Source organism: Ochlerotatus camptorhynchus, unplaced genomic scaffold (assembly GCF_037179485.1).
Source record: "Ochlerotatus camptorhynchus isolate MF236.1 unplaced genomic scaffold, CSIRO-AGI_Acam_v1.1 ptg000433l, whole genome shotgun sequence".
NCBI classification, from domain to species: Eukaryota; Metazoa; Arthropoda; class Insecta; order Diptera; family Culicidae; genus Ochlerotatus; species Ochlerotatus camptorhynchus.
In genome coordinates this window covers 2,028,851-2,047,546 of record NW_027040919.1, presented here as the reverse complement: position 1 = coordinate 2,047,546, position 18,696 = coordinate 2,028,851, and the positions used below count along the sequence as shown (strand labels likewise).

Here is an 18,696-nt window from a genome sequence, read left to right as displayed (position 1 = left end):
TTTTTGGCCTTTGCAGAATCGAAAGCCAGCCCTGGAAGCTGTTTGAAATCCTCCAGGACACATCGTCCATAACAACGTATGAAAACTTCGTCATACACAATTCGCAGACTAACGTCGAGCCCGTGATTTTGCAGCCAAATTCTGTTTGTCGTTGCTTTTTGGAACTGTTTTTACTTGATACGACTTCAGTCCGAAACGCTGTTTTGATTTTTGGACAAAACCAGGTGACATTTCTGTTGGCCGTTGGAACAGAGAGATTCGCGTTTTCCTTCAATATCCTCTTCACCTTTCGGTCCATGACAAGATCAGCACGTCCAATGTTTAAATCCACTTCTCGGTTTCCTCTCGACTGTCAAACGTTCCGAAAATGATTTAAGCCACACCGTGAACAATAGTGGATTTAGGAAATCCAATTTTTTGCTAGTTCCCGTATTAACAAGTCAGGATTTTCAGTACGTCCGTACAAAATCCGCTCGCGCACGTGTTTTTCATTCGTCGCCATCTTGAACACTAAACATGGAATGTAAACACCAATCATAGTCTTTTTCATCAATGACTCCCAACTATACCTCAGTGAAATATTTCACTTCTACGTGCAATATTTCCAAATTTACAGTGATTTGAAGGTGTTCGGATTAATACGAATGCAGTCCATAGAAAGGTCGATTGAAAAGAATTACCAGTCCTGAGGAGCCGATCAATAAAATATATTAAGGAGTCCTGGAGACGAGGAGATCTATTCATCAAAAGCATTGAGGATGGATGTTAGTCCCAAGCGCCAGCTGGTAGTTCTCTGTGCTATTACAGCTGATCCAGCCACAACAGAATAGCACTGAGGATGAATATCGTATGTAATTAATTTGTCGGGGATTTTTTGCTCAAACTTACTTTACATTCTCTAGAATTTCGCATGATTTATCTTGACTGAAGTTTCCCTGGGATTTTTTTGCTGGACATCCCAAAGAACAAAAAAGAGAGTTAGTACACTAATCAAAATCCTCCCAAATTCGACACACAACTCAATCATCAAAGCATCCAGTGTTCCAGTGCTAAAGCGCAAAGAATGGGATCCAAATTTAGTCTAACTGTAAAACTCGCCCATCGCCCCCGAGGGCAATTGCGCGCAATTACGACGACGACGTAAGCCAGCGAAAGAAAGCTTATCCATCCCTCGTAAGCATCCCCGGCCATGTTCCATCAGAGAAGGCCACGCAATTTGGCGTGCGACCTGCAGGACTGATTGATCAACACGGCAAAGACGACGGATGGACAGTGCGGGCTGGAACACGGGGCCTTATTAGTCAAATCATTTGCAATCAGTCCCGGGTCGTCCCGGGCCATCTTCTGCCGTTTCTGCTGCTCGGGTTCGAAAAAAAAAGCACAAAATCACCAGCGCCAATTGGAAACGCATTAGAGTCGTCTGGTACGCGCGCGGTCAGTAAACGTGGTGGTATAACTGTAGTTCCCTTGGCTTCGACCGTGGCCGGACCGAAGGGTCCGGTGCTCGTGGATAATAACGATAATGAGACTCGGGATCGAGACCCCGGGAGGCGGGAGCAAGGGCAGACATGAAGCCACCACAATCTTGATCCCACCAGACCACTAAGCGGGGTCTTAAAATCGATGACTTTGTGTGCGGTCCCTAGGGCCCCGCTTGGAGTGGTTCTTCATTATCAAATCCCTCAGTGGAGGAACGCTGATGAACTGGTGGCGTCCTCACAAATTTTGCAACATTTGCATATGTGGCTTCACTTGAATCGGACGACGATGACGCTGCTACTTGCTGAAACGAGAGACTCGTTTTCAGCAACCTTCCATACATGGACCGTGCTAAATTGTGCGGTTTTCAACAATCCGACGAAACTGGGTAGAGGTCGTCGCTGGCTGGGCTTGATGGCGATGACGACAAAGTAGATCGATTCCACACATGTTCGCAAAGCGTCGGATTTGATTAATTGTTTCTGCCCTAAGGGCAGTGAGCGAGCGACATTTTTAGGGTTCCGACCTTGAAGGACGTCTGTCGAAAGAAGCGATCGTGACGAAGCAGAGAGTGGAAAAGGGACCCTCCAGCAATAAATCGATCCACCATAGGAAATCGATAAATTTTCGAGAAATTGAAATTCAAATCGAATTCGTGTTTTGGATGGGATGGGATGGGAAAATGCAGTGCTAAAATTGGCATTTTGCATTATTCATGATTTGAAGCGATCTGCAAAAGTTCAGGCGTACAATTAGTGCCCGTTACATGGGAGTTCGCCAAGATTGCTGGTCGACGACACGGGATTATGACATCATTACCGACGATGGTGGATCACATGTCTTGCTTGCATGACTGACCAGAACAAAGGTCATCGAAAATCGATACATTTCCCATTAGCTTCATGCCACCGTTTCCTATAATCCCAACAGTCGATGGCTTAGGGCACAGGAAAGCGTGTTTGGACGACTACTGGAAGGGCGGCGGGCGTTCGGTGTAAGTGACAGAAGAGTGTCCCATTTGACCTAATTTTGCTTTCGTTTGTACCCAACCCCTGTGGGGCTGGTTGGGTCGGTGCCGGGGGGATGGGAAGGAGAAAGTGCAACAACTACGGAAATAGCGTGACAGCGTGGGTAAGCTCAATGGGCGAAAGGTGCACGATATTTATAGGCATTGAGGTTGTTGTCAATTTGTCCATTATTTGTGTGAGCTTACGTAATGCCCGGAGCGAGTGAAAAGAGCGAAAATCGATTTTCTGTAACCTATGGCAGGCATTTTTCAATGAGTTTCATGAGCTTAAATGTATCCTGCAGGTTGTAGGAGGTAAATTCCGAAAATCAAATTAGGATTATGGGTACTATTTTTCAAATTTGTTTCTGTATCAAAACGGCAAACTACAGTAGGCTGGATACGTCACATGAAAATTCCAATGTTGTGTTTTATATCTTTTAATTAAAAGTCAGCTAGATAAACGGTAAATTTGCATACATTATCAAATCGGTGAACATCCGTCATTTGGAATGAAACTCGTAGATTCTGCTGTCGGGGTTACCTTAAAATACAAATGTATGTTTTTTCAAGTTCACAGATGCAAATTCAATAAATTCTGTCATTTGAGACCAGACAAACGTGGAAAACTATCGGACACGTTCATGATAAATTGTCGGAGTTAACTTATAAATGATGGGGGTTATAAGGAAGGGGTGTAACTTTGATCGATCCTCTTCATCGACTTTCTCTTTCGTTAATAATTCAACTGCAAACACATTCCTTGCTTCGTGTGCCATTGTGGATGCTAGATGAGAACCTCCTTTATCAAACTATGTGGCAGAAATAGTGCAAAATCTGTTAATAATGGCTATTGTATGGCTAGCAAAAGAGGAACTCGATGAAGAGAATCGATCAAAGTCACTTACACCCCTTTACTTCTAACCCCCTCAAATAGGATATCTTGTGGAGTAGTATGTCGGACTTTACTGAACTTGTAAAAATATTTGTAAAGTAAACCTTGAAATGAAATTAAATTCAATAATGACAGAGCATATGAGTGTGGGAGATAGTCGGATACGGTCATAAAGAACTGTAGGAATTGACATGAAATAACATCAATTATTGCAGCTGCAAAAAATCGCATACAGATGTTTAGCATGAGCATTCTAAACAGCGGTTGTTGGATCGTTCGGATCTTCCTCAGAAAAAAAACGTGGTTTAACCTATTTTAAGCTGCAAGGCATATTTCAAGCGTAACTATTCAAATCGACGTATCTGCTTTAGTAAACAATCACTCCAATCGACGATTTGTCTTAACTGCTAGCTCACCCAAGTAAACAAACACCACCATCTTTCCCCTACTAGCTGGTGTTGTTAGTTTCTGTGAGTAAGCTAGCAGTTGCCACAAATCGTCGTTTGAAGTAATTGTTTACAAAATCAGATACGTCGATTTGATTAGTTACTCTTGAATTTAGTTAATTTTTTTAATTATTATAAGAGTTACTTACGTTAAAGTATATATAAGAGTTACTTACGTTTTGGGCTACAAAGTGGTGAATTGACAACCTGGAAGGAGCGGAATACCTAGTCCTGGTCCTCACAAGTTCCTACTTCACGCCTTCTCGAGTCATATGATAACAAAAGACTACCAGCTGAAACATGGACACAGCTGGGTGGCGTAGCCTGGGCAATGTTGCCAGTCCGGCAATAGCAAAGTGAAGAGGTGCGACGTGAACACAGGCGCGGTAACCATAGTACGGTGATAGAGGAAATGCTTCACCAAACCCGAGCGTCTGTTCACCATGGAGGTGCGGCTCAAAACGGCATCTGTTTTCCATGTTAGGAGCGGCTGATCACCGTCCTAGTGCCAGCGTGGGACTCTAAACAGAGCTGTGCACGATGGTCCCCCGGCGAGACAGGGGGTTGGGGCAGGCCCAACAAGCCGCCCTGGAAAAAAAAACAAAGTTGCAAATACCGAAGAAAGAAATACGGATCGGAACAATCGGCACAGACCTACGCGACGAAATAAGGACTACGATTGGAAACTCGGAACATGGAACTGCAAATCGCTCGGCTTCCCGGGTTGCGATAGGTTAATCTATGACGAACTTCAACCACGCAACTTCGAAGTCGTAGCACTGCAGGAACTTTGCTGGACGGGACAAAAGGTATGGAAAAGCGGGCATCGAGCGGGTACTTTCTACCAGAGCTGTGGCACCACCAACGAGCTGGGAACCGGCTTTGTAGTGCTGGGTAAGATGCGCCAACGCGTGACTGGTTGGCAGCCGATCAACGCGAGGATGTGCAAGTTGAGGATTAAGGGCCGTTTCTTCAACTACAGCATCATCAACGTGCACTGCCCACACGAAGGGAGACCCGACGACGAGAAAGAAGCGTTCTATGCGCAGCTGGAGCAGGTGTACGACGGCTGTTCGCAACGGGACGTCAAAATCGTCATTGGCGACATGAACGCTCAGGTAGGACGGGAGGCAATGTATAGACTGGCAATCGGGCCAAACAGCCTGCATGCCGTATCGAACGACAACGGCCAACGATGCGTGAACTTTGCAGCCTCTCGGGGTATGGTAGTTCGAAGTACCTTTTTCCCTCGCAAGGATATCCACAAAGCCACCTGAAGATCACCTGACCAACACACAGAAAACCAAATCGATCACGTTCTAATCGACGGGAAATTCTTCTCCGACATTATCAACGTCCGCACGTACCGCAGTGCGAACATAGATTCGGACCACTACCTAGTTGCAGTATGCATGCGCTCAAAACTCTCGACGGTGCATAACACACGTCGAAGTCGAACGCCGCGACCCAACATTGAGCAACTACGGGACGCCGGAGTTGCCCAGGACTACGCGCAGCAGCTGGAAGTTGCACTACCCACGGAAGAGCAGCTTGGCGCAGCTTCTCTTGAAGATGGCTGGAGGGACATCCGTTCCACCATAGGTAGTACTGCTGCAGCGGCACTAGGTACTGCAATCCCGGACCGAAGAAATGACTGGTTTGACGGCGAATGCAAACTGTTAGTAGAGGAGAAGAATGCAGCACGGGCGAGAATGCTGCTACACCACACGAGATTGAATGTGGAGCGATACAGATAAGCGCGGAACAGACAAAACTCGGTTTTCCGAAGGAAGAAGCGTCAGCAGGAAGACCGAGATCGCGAGGCGATGGAAAATCTGTACCGCGTAAACGACACACGGAAGTTCTACGAGAAGCTAAATAGTTCACGCAAAGGCTACGTGCCGCAAGCCGATATGTGCAAGGACTTGGACTGTAACCTTCTCACGAACGAGTGTGAGGTGATTGAGAGGTGGAAGCAGTACTATGACGAGCACCTCAACGGTGAAGCAGCAGAAAACGAAGGTGGCACGGCAACAGACCTTAGAGCACGCACAGAAGACGACAGGCTACCGGCCCCTGATCTTCAAGAAGTTGAGGAGGAGATCGGTCGGCTGAAGAACAACTGGTGTAGATCAACTACCAAGTGAGCTATTAAAATACGGTGGTGAAGCACTGGCTAGAGCGCTGCACTGGGTAATTGCCAAGATTTGGAAGGAGGAGATATTACCGGAGGAGTGGATGGAAGGTGTCGTATGCCCAATCTACAAAAAGGGCGACAAGTTGGATTGCTGCAACTATCGCGCGATCACACTGCTGAGCGCCGCCTACAAGGTACTCTCCCAAATTCTATGCCGCCGTCTGTCACCATATGCAAGAGAGTTCGTGGGGCAATACCAGGCGGAATTCATGGGTGCCCGCGCTACCACGGACCAAATTTTCGCGATTCGGCAGGTTCTGCAGAAATGCCGCGAATACAAAGTGCCCACACATCATTTGTTCATCGATTTCAAATCCGCATACGACACAATCGATCGAGATCAGCTATGGCAGATTATGCACGAGTACGGACTTCCGGATAAACTGACGCGATTTGTTAAGGCGACGATGGATCGAGTGATGTACGTTGTTCGAGTATCGGGAACACTCTCGAGTCCCTTTGAATCTCGAAGGGGGTTACGGCAGGGTGATGGACTTTCGTGTCTGCTGTTCAACATCGCGTTAGAAGGTGTGATCAGAAGAGCTGGGATAGACACGAGTGGCACGATATTCAGGAAATCCATCCAGCTCCTTGGCTTCGCCGATGACATTGACATTATGGCACGGAACTTTGAGATGATGGCGGAAACGTACATCAAGCTGAAGGCTGAAGCTAGACGGATTGGACTTGCCATCAACGCATCAAAGACAAAATACATGAAAGGAAGAGGTTCTAGGGAAGACAATGTTAGCCTCCCACCCCGAGTTCAGATTGACGGTGACGAAATCGAGGTGGTCGATGAGTTTGTGTATTTGGGCTCACTGGTGACCGCCGAAAATGATACCAGCAGAGAAATTCAAAGACGCATTATGGCAGGGAATCGTGCCTACTTTGGACTCCGGAGGACGCTCCGGTCGAATAAAATTCGCAGCCGCATGAAGTTGACTGTCTACAAGACGCTGATTAGACCGGTGGTCCTTTATGGCCACGAGACCTGGACTATGCTCGTGGAGGACCAACGCGCCCTTGGTGTTTTCGAACGGAAGGTGTTGCGTACCATCTACGGTGGAGTGCAGATGGATGATGGAACGTGGAGGAGGCGAATGAACAACGAATTGCACCAGCTGCTGGGAGAACCATCCATCGTCCACATCGCAAAAATTGGGCGACTACGGTGGGCTGGGCACGTCGTAAGAATGCCGCACGACGACCCAGTGAAAATGGTTCTAGAAAGCGACCCAACAGGAACAAGAAGGAGAGGCGCGCAGCGGGCAAGGTGGATCGACCAAGTAGAAGGTGACCTGCGGACCCTTCGCAGGCTACGAAGCTGGCGAGCTGTGGCCATGGATGGAGTAGAGTGGAGTCGACTTCTTCGGACAGCAGAGGACAACAAGGCCTTAGCCTGATTGGTAAGGTAAGGTACGTTAAAGTATCCAAAGTATTATCCAATAAACAAATTCAATAAAGGTAATTTACTAACTATCAATCCATCTGTGCCATTTCTCCTGGATTTCTCCAGAAACTTATCTTATATAATGAACCGGCCGTGGACTAAAAAATGTGATAGCAGTCCCAGTGGGTCAAACACGCTCATGACACACCGTAGAAAGTTGCGTTTTGGCGGCGTCACTTCGTCTACGTTAAGATCCACCTCGTACGTGAACTGGTCATCGATTGGAACCCAGGACATTCCCAGAACTCGCTCAATTGCTCTCTCCTTGCTAGTTTCGATAGCCTTTGTATTTTGAGATCCCGGATCCCCGACTCGTCGAAGAAAATAGAAAGCCAGTTCTTTATGGTGAATCCTCCATTAGCGTGCACCTGCTTTACCTCTAAAGCAACTTCGATGGCTTCGTTCTCACTGTCGAAACTGTCCAAATAGTCATCAACGTAATGGCATACTGTTGAAGGGGACACCTCCTGGCTTCGCAGCAGCGGCCCAGATGAGACGAATTTTCCCTGGTTTCTTCGGGTTTCGAACTGCTCCTAATGGTAGATACCAAACTCTATCGGGATCCGCTGAATTAAACCCTTCCGGGGTCGTCCGCCTCTCAAAGCATTCCAAGCGCAGCTTCACCATACCAAAGCTATCGGGAAATTGGAATTTATCGTAACGCCATAGAAGGCGTGTTTCGTACTGCTTATCGACGAGCCTGGTTGTCCGCTCCAAAATAGAACAAGCACACTTGCCGTCATTAGACTCTGGACCTTTGTCAGCCACAACTCCTACGCTATCCACAGAGAAGAATTCTTTCACCATATCGTCTTCCTCTGCCATCCCCGACAGCATTCAACCTAGCCGAGTTTTGCTGCCGATAAGGTCGCCCAGTTGACCCTCTTTGACTTTCAGAGCCGCTATCAAACTGACATTGTTGGAACCGATTAGTATTCCAGGGGAAACTGATTCGTAGCTGCTAAGAGGCAATCCCTTCAAGTGTGGCTGTTGTTGAACCATCTCCTCGTAGTTCAGCGACTGCCGAACTAGACTGAGATTCTTTATCGAGTGACGTTGCTTATCCAGCTCATACACGGCGGTAGATCTTCACCATAATGGATTCCCAAACGTTTTGCTACCCAGTTCTCTACCAGAGTCATGTTCGAACCATCGTCCAAAAATGCGAACGTTTCCACCGATTTTCCCTTCCAGAACAACCGTACGGGAAGACATTTGAACAGACGGATTGCTTTGGGTTGTGGTGTGCATTAACCCACTCACTGGTTTGACCTGCAGTGCCTGTTGATTTCGGCTCTTCTTTAGCGATCTTATGAAGAATTGCCTGAAGCAGCGGATGATGACACATCAGACATCCCTCCGTTCCACAGAATAGGGGCCAGTCCTCAGGGTCCCCTCTAAACGGAGGCAAATCCTTCGGCATTACTCGTCTCGCCAACAACTGCTGGTGCGTTGGTGTCATTGGTGCATACGGGTACGGGTACGTGTACGCGCGCTGACCTGAGAATGACGGCTGACTTTGTAAAGATGGATAACCTTGGATAGTTGGTTGATGAACCGACGAAAGTGATGGCATCGTAGCACTCGTCGACACTGAATTCATCGTTACACCGGGAAACATCCGTGGCTGAGTCATAGCTGGTACCGTATTACAAGCTAGCAGTGCAGGTGCTAGATCGACCGCGACGTCATAACTCTACTTTTCGGAATCGTTCCTAGACTCATATAATTCTCGATTTCTTGTGCTGAGACCGGAACGGTTGGTGCGGAACTGTAGGGCACAACTGATGGAGGCCTCAAGGATGGGATAGACCGTACCGTCGACATCTGTGGAGCGGTGATGTTAGCCCCAGGGGCGGGAATAAACTACAGTCAGGAATCCTTATTGCCGGATCCTTATTGCCGGTATCCCTTATTGCCGGCCTATCCGCGAATAAGGATACCCACAGCTTATGGGATTTTCACTAATGAGGGCTGTGGTGGATTATCTCATTTGTTACAATATATAGAGCTATACTGTCTTCGACAAAGTTGTTGTAATGAGATAGACCAACAATTCTGTGTCATTGGATTCCGGTTGGGAACTACTCCGCTAAAGGCGCTTCACTTTTATGTTACTTATGACGTTATAATATATGGATCTTAGGTCCAACATAGAATATTTCGTGATCCTGGCCATATAGAAAGTTACTGTCTTCCGCAAAGTTGTTCAAGTGACCAAGTCCTTTCGGATGGTGGCCATATTAGTTCAGAACTCTCTCACTACGCAGCGCTAGTGTACACATGAGCTTCCTATATAAGCTGTATCTCAAAATCCTGGCCATAAAGAAGGTTACTGTCTTGAGGAAAGTTGCTCAGGCGACCAAGTGCTTTCGGATGGTGGGCATATTAGTTCAGAACTCTCTCACTACGCAGCGCTAGTGTGCATGTGAACTTCCTATATAAACTGAATCTCGAGAACCTGGCCATATAGAACGTTGCTGTCTTCAGCTAAGTTGTTCAAGTGACTAAGTCCTTTCGGATGGTGGTTATATTATTGAAGAAATCTCTCACTACGCGGCGCTAGTGTGCACATGAACTTCCTTAATATGTTATTTCTGGAAAGCTTGTCCATATAAGATGTAGCTGTGCAATGTGAGAACACGAAACGGAATAGGTTTGACGTGTAGAGAGGCTGTAAATCGATTTCGGACGCCATTTTAAAATCCAAGATGGCGGCCATCGATACAAGAAAAACTATCAAATACCCTACAATATGGGTATTTTCGGAAAGGGGATGACGTGTAGAGGACGGAAATCGATGCCAGACGCCATTTGGAAATCCAAGATGGCGGCCATCGGTTCAAGAAAAACTGTCAAATACCCTACAATATGGGTATTTTCGGAAAGGGTACGACGTGTAGAGGACGGAAATCGATGCCAGACGTAATTTTGGAATCCAAGATGGCGGTCATCGGTTCAAGAAAAACTGTCAAATACCCTACAATATGGGTATTTTTGGATAGGGAACGACGTGTAGAGATCAGATATCGATGCCACTCGCCATTTTGAAATTGAAGATGGTGGCCTTTGCTTTAACGTAACTATTAATGAAGATGACGTGTATAGGCCCAAAATCGATGTCTGCTACTATTTTAAGATCCAAAATGGTGGCAATTGGATTTCAAAGGGACATTTAGTGGCTATGGACAGCCTCGTATCAGTTCGGCACAATTAACGTGGACCGTTTACGGGGTAGGTTTGGCGATAATCCATTAGGAAGAGGAATTTGACATAGGGTATTTTGTAGCTCAAAATCTTGCCTCGCATTAATTTATCTGAATAATGCTTAAAGCATATTGCGTATAATTTGAATAATGTGTATAATGTATCATTAAGCAAGATGGCAACGTTTCGACATACTGTAGCAAATCTTGCATTTATGCACTCTGTTCGACATTACTGTCCAATGTGCAGTAGTTTTCGAACTCGGAGAGTTGGTTTATTTTGAACTCGATTTCTCCCGTGGTGGGATGAAAATATAATCCATATTCATTATAAGTGGGTCCAGTTCGCTAACAATTTCATCTGCTGTAGCCGGTGCATCTCTTATGATTTCTTTGATTTCACCGTGTTTCTTATCCCCGGCGCACCAAAGTTTTGAGTGAATTTGTTGAATTTCGGACATGATCTGCAAATCCTCGTTGTCGTCTTCATTGCATTGTGAATTCGCGAAATACGACGGAAGAATTTTCTTCAAGCAGTTTACCAACGTGCTTTGTTTAATGTCCTTTAGAACCAAATCCAAGCAGTCGGAACAATTCTTAAGGCTGAACTACTTTCGTGCATCTGCTAGTGAAAGGCCTTCCTTCACGGCTGTTTCCAGAATAAAACTGTAGGTTCTCTTGAAATACTTCAGCTTGACATTTTTGATGATGCCTTGATCAAGGGGTTGAATCAAATACGTTATCTTTGGTGGCATGTATAGAAGCATTATGGTGGGATTGCTTATGGTGGGCGGATGCAACGGAGCGTTATCAAGGAGCAGCAAAGCTTTAAAGCTAATATTCTTGGCTGCGCAAAACTTCTCCGTCGTCCCCTACACGTCATTCTCCTTCCGAAATAACGTTTGACGTTTGGGTTGGGTCGTTTGACGTATAAACGTTCAAATTGAAACGACACAAGCCAAACTTCAAATCTTATGTTCCCTACCAGAAACTCAGCCAGATTGTGGCGGCCACAAGCGATCATAAAATACTGCATACCAGCCACAGCCTGGAGATATTGCTTGACTAGTCACAACAGCCGAGATGATATAGTCACGTTTGGCAGCGACGTAGTCAAAATCGATGCAATGCATGCTTCGCATTTCCAAGCTCTCACCTTCCGAGCGCTGCCATCCACTCCCACACATCCATAATGCATCCACTCTTCACACATCGAGCAATAGACCATATTATCCAAGCTGTTGGAAATTTTGCAAATCTTGCCATCATTGCGCTGCGTCTCCGGCATGATGAAAAGTTAATCCGAACGTGGATTTAACCTTAAATTTGTTGGATCGTTAAGTTTAGTACGTATCCTCCTCAGAAAAAGACGATTTTTTTAGTCTTTATTAAGCTGCACAACCTTTTTTATTCAAATTCATTTTTTTAATAAGTATCATTTGAATTACTTATGTTAAAGTATCCAAAGTATTATCCAATAAACGTGATTAAATTAACCAGTGAGTAATATACGTTCTACTTGGGAATCGGGACGTTCACATGACGTTTGCCACCAAGTGGGCTGCCGTCGTGTTGACGTGAGTTGTCAGGCAGAGGCGAGATCTTCCAATCAGTGATGCCACATTTTTTCGATTTTCAATCTGTATTTTTACCGCAAAAAATCTTTTTAATTTGTATCTGACTGACAAAAATCTGTGAACAAATCTGTAAAATTTCTTTATTATGGTCTTAGTGATGTTTTACGGAAATCTCCATTGAGTTAATTCGTAGTTCAGAAGGACTGTGTTCAAAGTTCAGAATCTCAAAAAATTACTAATATTTGCTTTCTAAAGAATTTGACTATTTGAAAAATTTCGAAATCCTACAATATTTTTTAAGTGATGTGTATCTTTTCTACAGATTTAAAATACACAACATTAAGTTCCAGTTGTGAGAGGCGAATCTTTTTCCGGCTGAAGATTTTCTTAATGAAGTAACTATCACAATTTTCTAGAATTTTATTTTGTGTGTGTCTGTAATTACGAAAACCTTTATCTGGACATATGTATTTCTTTTTAAACTCCGTAATTTTCAATAAGTTTTAACACAAAACTTTTACTGAAAGATTAGTCGAATTGTATGCAGTAATCCAAGGGGTGTTCAACTCTGCAAACCATAATTCGTGACGAGTTATTAGTTGTGTCAAAAGCTGTGCCAAGCGTTCTGCTGAACGTACCTTTCAGGGACAATTAAAGTATGCTTATCAAGGTGTTTGGCAACCCTGAAAGTTATGATTTGTGTAATTTAGTTTACATGCTCAATTTCTCTGATGGATCATGGCACCTTCATTCTCATTAGAGCGTTATCGGGTCAGGAGGTGGAAGAGGAACTGCAAACCATCAAACCTTTACGGTGTTTTAGCATAGTTCAATCCCACGCTAGGAGCAACATCTTCGAACCAGTTTTAAATCATCTGATCTACTCAGAAGTGCGTGACCGTATCGCTGATTATGATGCCTTCCCCTGAAGAACTGTCATGCTTTGAAAATAGGATTCTCAGCCACCGCAGACTTCAGCGGAAGCTCTTTATCAGGCACTTTAGATCTGTATAGAACTCGAGAAGATTCCACCCAATCCAGTCCACACCAATTAAGACTAATGACTGACAATAATATCCGAGAAAAAACGTAGGAGAAAATGTGAAAATTTCCGTCCCGAAGATACTCGGTAAGACCGGGGGCCAAATCTGGCCGCCCCCTATGATAAGCTTGTTTTCTTCTTTATTGTTCATTATGCATAATTGTTGATGTACCTCAACTCTCGCAGAAGATTCTGCTCTGATCCTTCGTTGTACGCTTCGAGATTGGATACACACGACAGTATCAAATGTTATGTTCAAAAATAAGAAGTATGTTCTGGAATAAAGCCTCAAGTAGAACAGCATGTGAGCTAGAATGTGAGCAGCGTTGGAAAATTTCACGATATTTCACGAAGTTTATCAAGGAAAAAATTCGTGAGTCCTAGTGAACTTTTCCAATAGTGAATATGAAGATTCATACTCTTCTTTTTATACGAATAACAGCATAGTGTAGATGTTCTGCCATCCCCGTTGTATAGTTGGGAAGCATTTTCTTGATATTGAGTAAATTGTTGGTGTGGTCATCGGGCATTTTTTACAATGATTTCATCCGTCTTGGCTGCCGTATAGACAAGACGCTTTGGACCGGCCATGGTGTACATAGATGAACTCGACTGAAGTGAGGCCCTGATAGAAGCTTTTCTAGATGAAAACACAATCCGTGTGTTTTTTGCTATGATTAGAAAGAGACGGACTTAGTTTTGCTAGGTTTGAAGAGATTCACGATTCAGACAATACTTACAGAATTTTTCGAATGATCCCCAAAACCGGTGGGTATCTGTTTGTCGTTTACAACTTCTTGATTGAATCCATGTATCAGTTTTATGTATGACATTCTCTCATTAGTTTGGTTTGTGAGTAAACAAAGTATTGACCCAAGTAATAAACCTTAAAAACGATCGGAAAAATGTCAACACTCAACAGTGATGCCGTTTTATATTATATTGTTTGTGTCAAACTTGTCAAAGCGTGTCTTTATATGCCGAAACATGTGCCATGCTGTGTTTCAGCACAGTGTGCAGAGTTGATAGCCCCTCATTTCTGAAATTTTGTTAATCAAATATCAATATACCCAGTTGACTCTACGACAAATAAAAAGGGAAACTTCTATTTCTTCCAACGAGAAATCAGAGCATCTGAACATCAGAAGTCCATTCAAAAGATTCGAAGTCCATTCGAAGCTAAAACAATAATAATTTATTTAGTGAAAAAGACGATTTGAGTTTGATGCTCAGATCGAATTCAAGCTGTTCAAAAGAAAGAAAAGATTATTATTCGGAATTAAAAAATATAAAAAAAAATCATAAAATATTTTCCCCTTATTTGAAAAGTCTGATAAGTCTGTATATTTTTCAAAAATCTGTAATCTGTATGTACAGATATCTGTATTAAAATATTGAAAAAAATCTGTATGATTACAGATAACTCTGTATATGTGGCATCACTGCTTCCAATGCCGAGTTAACCCAATGAGGTACAGAGAGAGGTGAAGCAGATCGTGAAATATTGTTGTATTAGTAAACCAAAAAATCAACGTAAACTCAAGTAGTGACGTCACTAATTGCTTGTATCGTACAGGGGCTTTACTCACACAACTTAACCGATTGCTTCACCTCGGTAATCCAGCTCATTGGAGTTAACCAACTGCGACCAAGGAGTAAATGTGGCAGTGCTGCCAGTGCCCGCAACAGCGGTTTTCAAAGTTTCGATGATTGCGACACACTTTACGAGTTTCCAAAAACATGCGACCAGCTAATGGCATTATCATTAGCAAATTGATATTTTTCCGCTCTCATATGCTCTTCATATCACGCTTAAGCAACGCAAAAATGATTCCGCTGTACCTTGGTTTTTACTTGGAAAGAGAAGCTATAACTTAGTTAATTATTACAACTTTGTCAGGTAACTTCTGCAAATATCTCCAAGCTTTTGTGAATATGTTTGGACTTTTCGATGCTCTTTGGACTTTCCAGGAATTATTCGTTCATCCCAGAAGTTTTATGACTAAAGTTCTATTAACTGCTCAAAGTTCTCTTAACTTTCCAGAAGTTCTCTGGATTTTTTTTGAAGTCCCCACAATTTTCTGAGGTTAATGAAACTTTCTTGAAGTTATTTGATCTTCCCAGAAGTACATGTTAATGGGATTTCCCATAAAAGCTTTAAACTTTCGGAAGTTTTCTTAACACGAAGCGATGTTCTGGAATCTTCCCTGACGTTCCCATTATTTTTCTGTTATTCTCGGAGCTTCTCTGTATTTCCCATAATTTTACTGGAATTCCCGGAACTTATGTAAAGCTCCTCAATAGTTTAGGAAGTCTCACCGACGATTTCTTGCTGGCAGCAACGATTGCAGTGTGTTTCTAAAAACTAAAACCCAGTTGGTAATTACCGGATTGTGTCCGATCAAATTGGCCACAGTGGACGTTGGTACGAGTTCCGTCTTATCGCGGCAGTTTCCCAGCAATGAAGTAATCGTGATCATCTCTGGAATCACGATGGACGTGCCGGTATTCCAGAAATCGGTCGGCATCCCGACCCATTTTCCCGCAGAACTTCCTCCAAAACCAATTCCCCTTTCCCCGAGAGCGGTGTGGACTGTGGGTAATTAGATCAACGATTATCATTTCCCGATCAGGCTCAGCGACTAGAAGCCACGAATTCAATCCAAATATGCTCAGTTAGGCGCACGGTTGGCCGCTTCAGTAGGTCAATGGGAAATGATTTTCCACGAAGTCAGATCCCGATTATTGAGAGGCTGCCGGCGGTGGCCAAAGTAAAAATGCTGGCCCCTCTACCCGGCGCTACCACGATCCCAAGGCAGATGATTAAGTGCCCTGGTACCGGGAGTAAGTAAGACATTACGATTATACATCTGTTTTTGCTCCGGTTCGGAATCGTGACTCGAAAATCTAGCGCCCCCTGCAGAAACTTGTCTCTTTGGATCGCAAATGATTGCGAAATACGCTGGCAACTTTTACGACCAGAAAGAGCCACCACAATAATGGTTTTGCTCGCGTAATTGACGAGTTGTAACTTGGATTCATAAACTTGAGCGCTTAGGAAACCGGACGACATCCGGTCAAGTTCTTGTGCCTTCCGCTCGGAGAAAACTAGTCCACCTAGTTTCGTACAACCAGTTACATTTACTGTGCTCTGCTCACATATATCACATCCTCTTTAGTTTTCATGCCGTTGTGTTGTGCGAGCAGCACATGACCGAAAGAAATCCGAGTCACGACAACTAGCGGAACTGTCCGCGATGTCAGGAGGTCGCTTGGCGGTCGGGAGCTCTGTTGGCTCTTGAATTATTCATTTATGGTAAAATTCTGCGCATGTAAGTCATGTTCTGCCGTCTCACCCCATTGCTTGCCGAGAAACCGGAATAGACGAATTTGTTCTCCACGCTTGCAAGTACCTAACTATTTTTTTTTGGTCGGGAAATTTGACACAATTTTCCAGTACAGTCTGGTGGCTCTAAAATGGGTCAGGTCAGTAGTGGCATCGCCATCTGTTGCCCGGTCTCTCGATGAAGACCCAACACGGTAAGAAATTATGCTGAAACCTTCCCGAGAAACCAATTAAAATCAATTCAATTCTGCAATCCGAAGACCTCTTTCCGAGAATCTACACCAGTTGAGTGAGCTTACCGCCGTCGTCCCCTGGAGGGATGTGTTTCAACAAAAGCGAAACCCAGCGAACAGAACGAGAAGATTGATAGCCCCATTTAGGAGACCACCACTTTTTGCTCTGCCAACAAGAATGGAACGCGCTGGAGACCGAGCCTGAAATGAGGAGCACGGAATGAATGATGTTCGAGCGTGAGGAGCGAGAAAGCGAAAGTGTTTTTGCTGATACGGCCGCCGACGACGCTGCCGCCGCGCCGCCCCGCCCCGCTGTCCCTCGGTGATGACTGATTTGAACTCGTAAGACGGTGAATTCGTGACTTGGATTCCAGCCATGAACGGCCAACCAGGTTGGGGTAATTTTTGAAACCTCAAAACGACCGGACAGCAGCGGCAAGGTCGTGAGATTATGAGGTAGCGTCTTTGACTGTAATCGGTATTAAGATCATATCATCATTAGGTCATAGTTTTCATATGATCCAGATTGTAATCTTTTTACTGGAGTCTGACAATTCATTACCATAAATATGTAACTCCGACAGCTAATTTTACGTTTTTGAAAACAATAGACTTCTCTGACGTTTGGGAAATGCACAAGTATTAGTACAGAACTGTGGAAAAATTATAAGAATTAGTGCAAGAAATCCTTTGAATTTACCCAAAGTACTGCACTAACACTTGTGCAATTCACAAACGTCAGAGAAGTCTATGCTGACGTTCCAACCACTTCACCTTGTACGATGTTCTGGGTGATGAAATGAGCCAGTAGAGTTTGAATGAGCCCCATAAAATCTACTTTTATTTACACACTACCTCATGTTAAATCAATGGATGAAAATCTTAATTTTTAGAGATTTCTTCGCTACCTCCCTATGGAAATCGACAGATAATTAACGAGGCCTAATAAAAACATTCACGACTTTAAGGCTCTGAACCATTTGGTGGATTATTTTAACTTTTGGTTCAAATTTGACAGATGGAAAGTTATCGATTAACCCTGCTATCCGAGCGTGGCTATTTCTGACAGACAAGAAGTTAAATGTTGACAACCGTGGTAGAGCTCTTCTCGAAAACCGGTCGATCGATAGCACCAAGGGGGGAGGTGGCTGTCAAATACGAACAATCGTCGCCTACCTCGCATAACTGGTTCCAAACGTAAACAAGCCATAAGAAACCTACAGCGTTTGTTTACGTTTGGAACCAGTTTCATACAAGATGATCAGTAGGCTGATTTGACAGCACGTCCCCCCAGGATAGCACAGGGATTTTCGAACATAGAATATAACTTTCGAAACGTCATTTTTAACCACGAGTTAAATTTAACTCGGTAAATGGTTCACAGCCTAAGCTGCATCTCCAACACATCTTAGGTTCTCCAAATCCAGCCCTGTATGATGTCCAAAGTAACTGTAAGGGTCGGTTGAACTTCTTAAAACTTCAATACATTCTGCAGGACATATTGCTGTAATGACCAAAACATTTAAGGTTCTCCAAATCATAAGGGAGTTTAGAGCATGTTGTACAGTTAAAACTTAGGGACGATCCATAAATGACGTAGCATTTTAAGGGGAAGAGGGAGAGAGACTGCTGGCACGAGAGAGGAAGGGGGCTAAAATTAGACAATAATATGCGTCATTTATGGATGGTCCCAGGATTATTCAATGACCTGATTAACTGGAACATCAGCCCGTCATGTGTGACGTTTCGGTATTCAACTTACACAGATTGTCATCAAACAATTTTCAAGAACCCGAGAAGATGCTTTGGAACAAAC

The 18,696-nt window shown here is 44.1% G+C and overlaps 1 protein-coding gene across 3 annotated transcripts in view; it reads right to left on the bottom strand.

Annotated features, from left to right (window-relative positions):
* The window catches only part of Cad86C (Cadherin 86C), a 604,661-nt gene that overhangs the window by 356,454 nt on the left and 229,511 nt on the right, over positions 1-18,696 (bottom strand). The window lies entirely within an intron of this gene.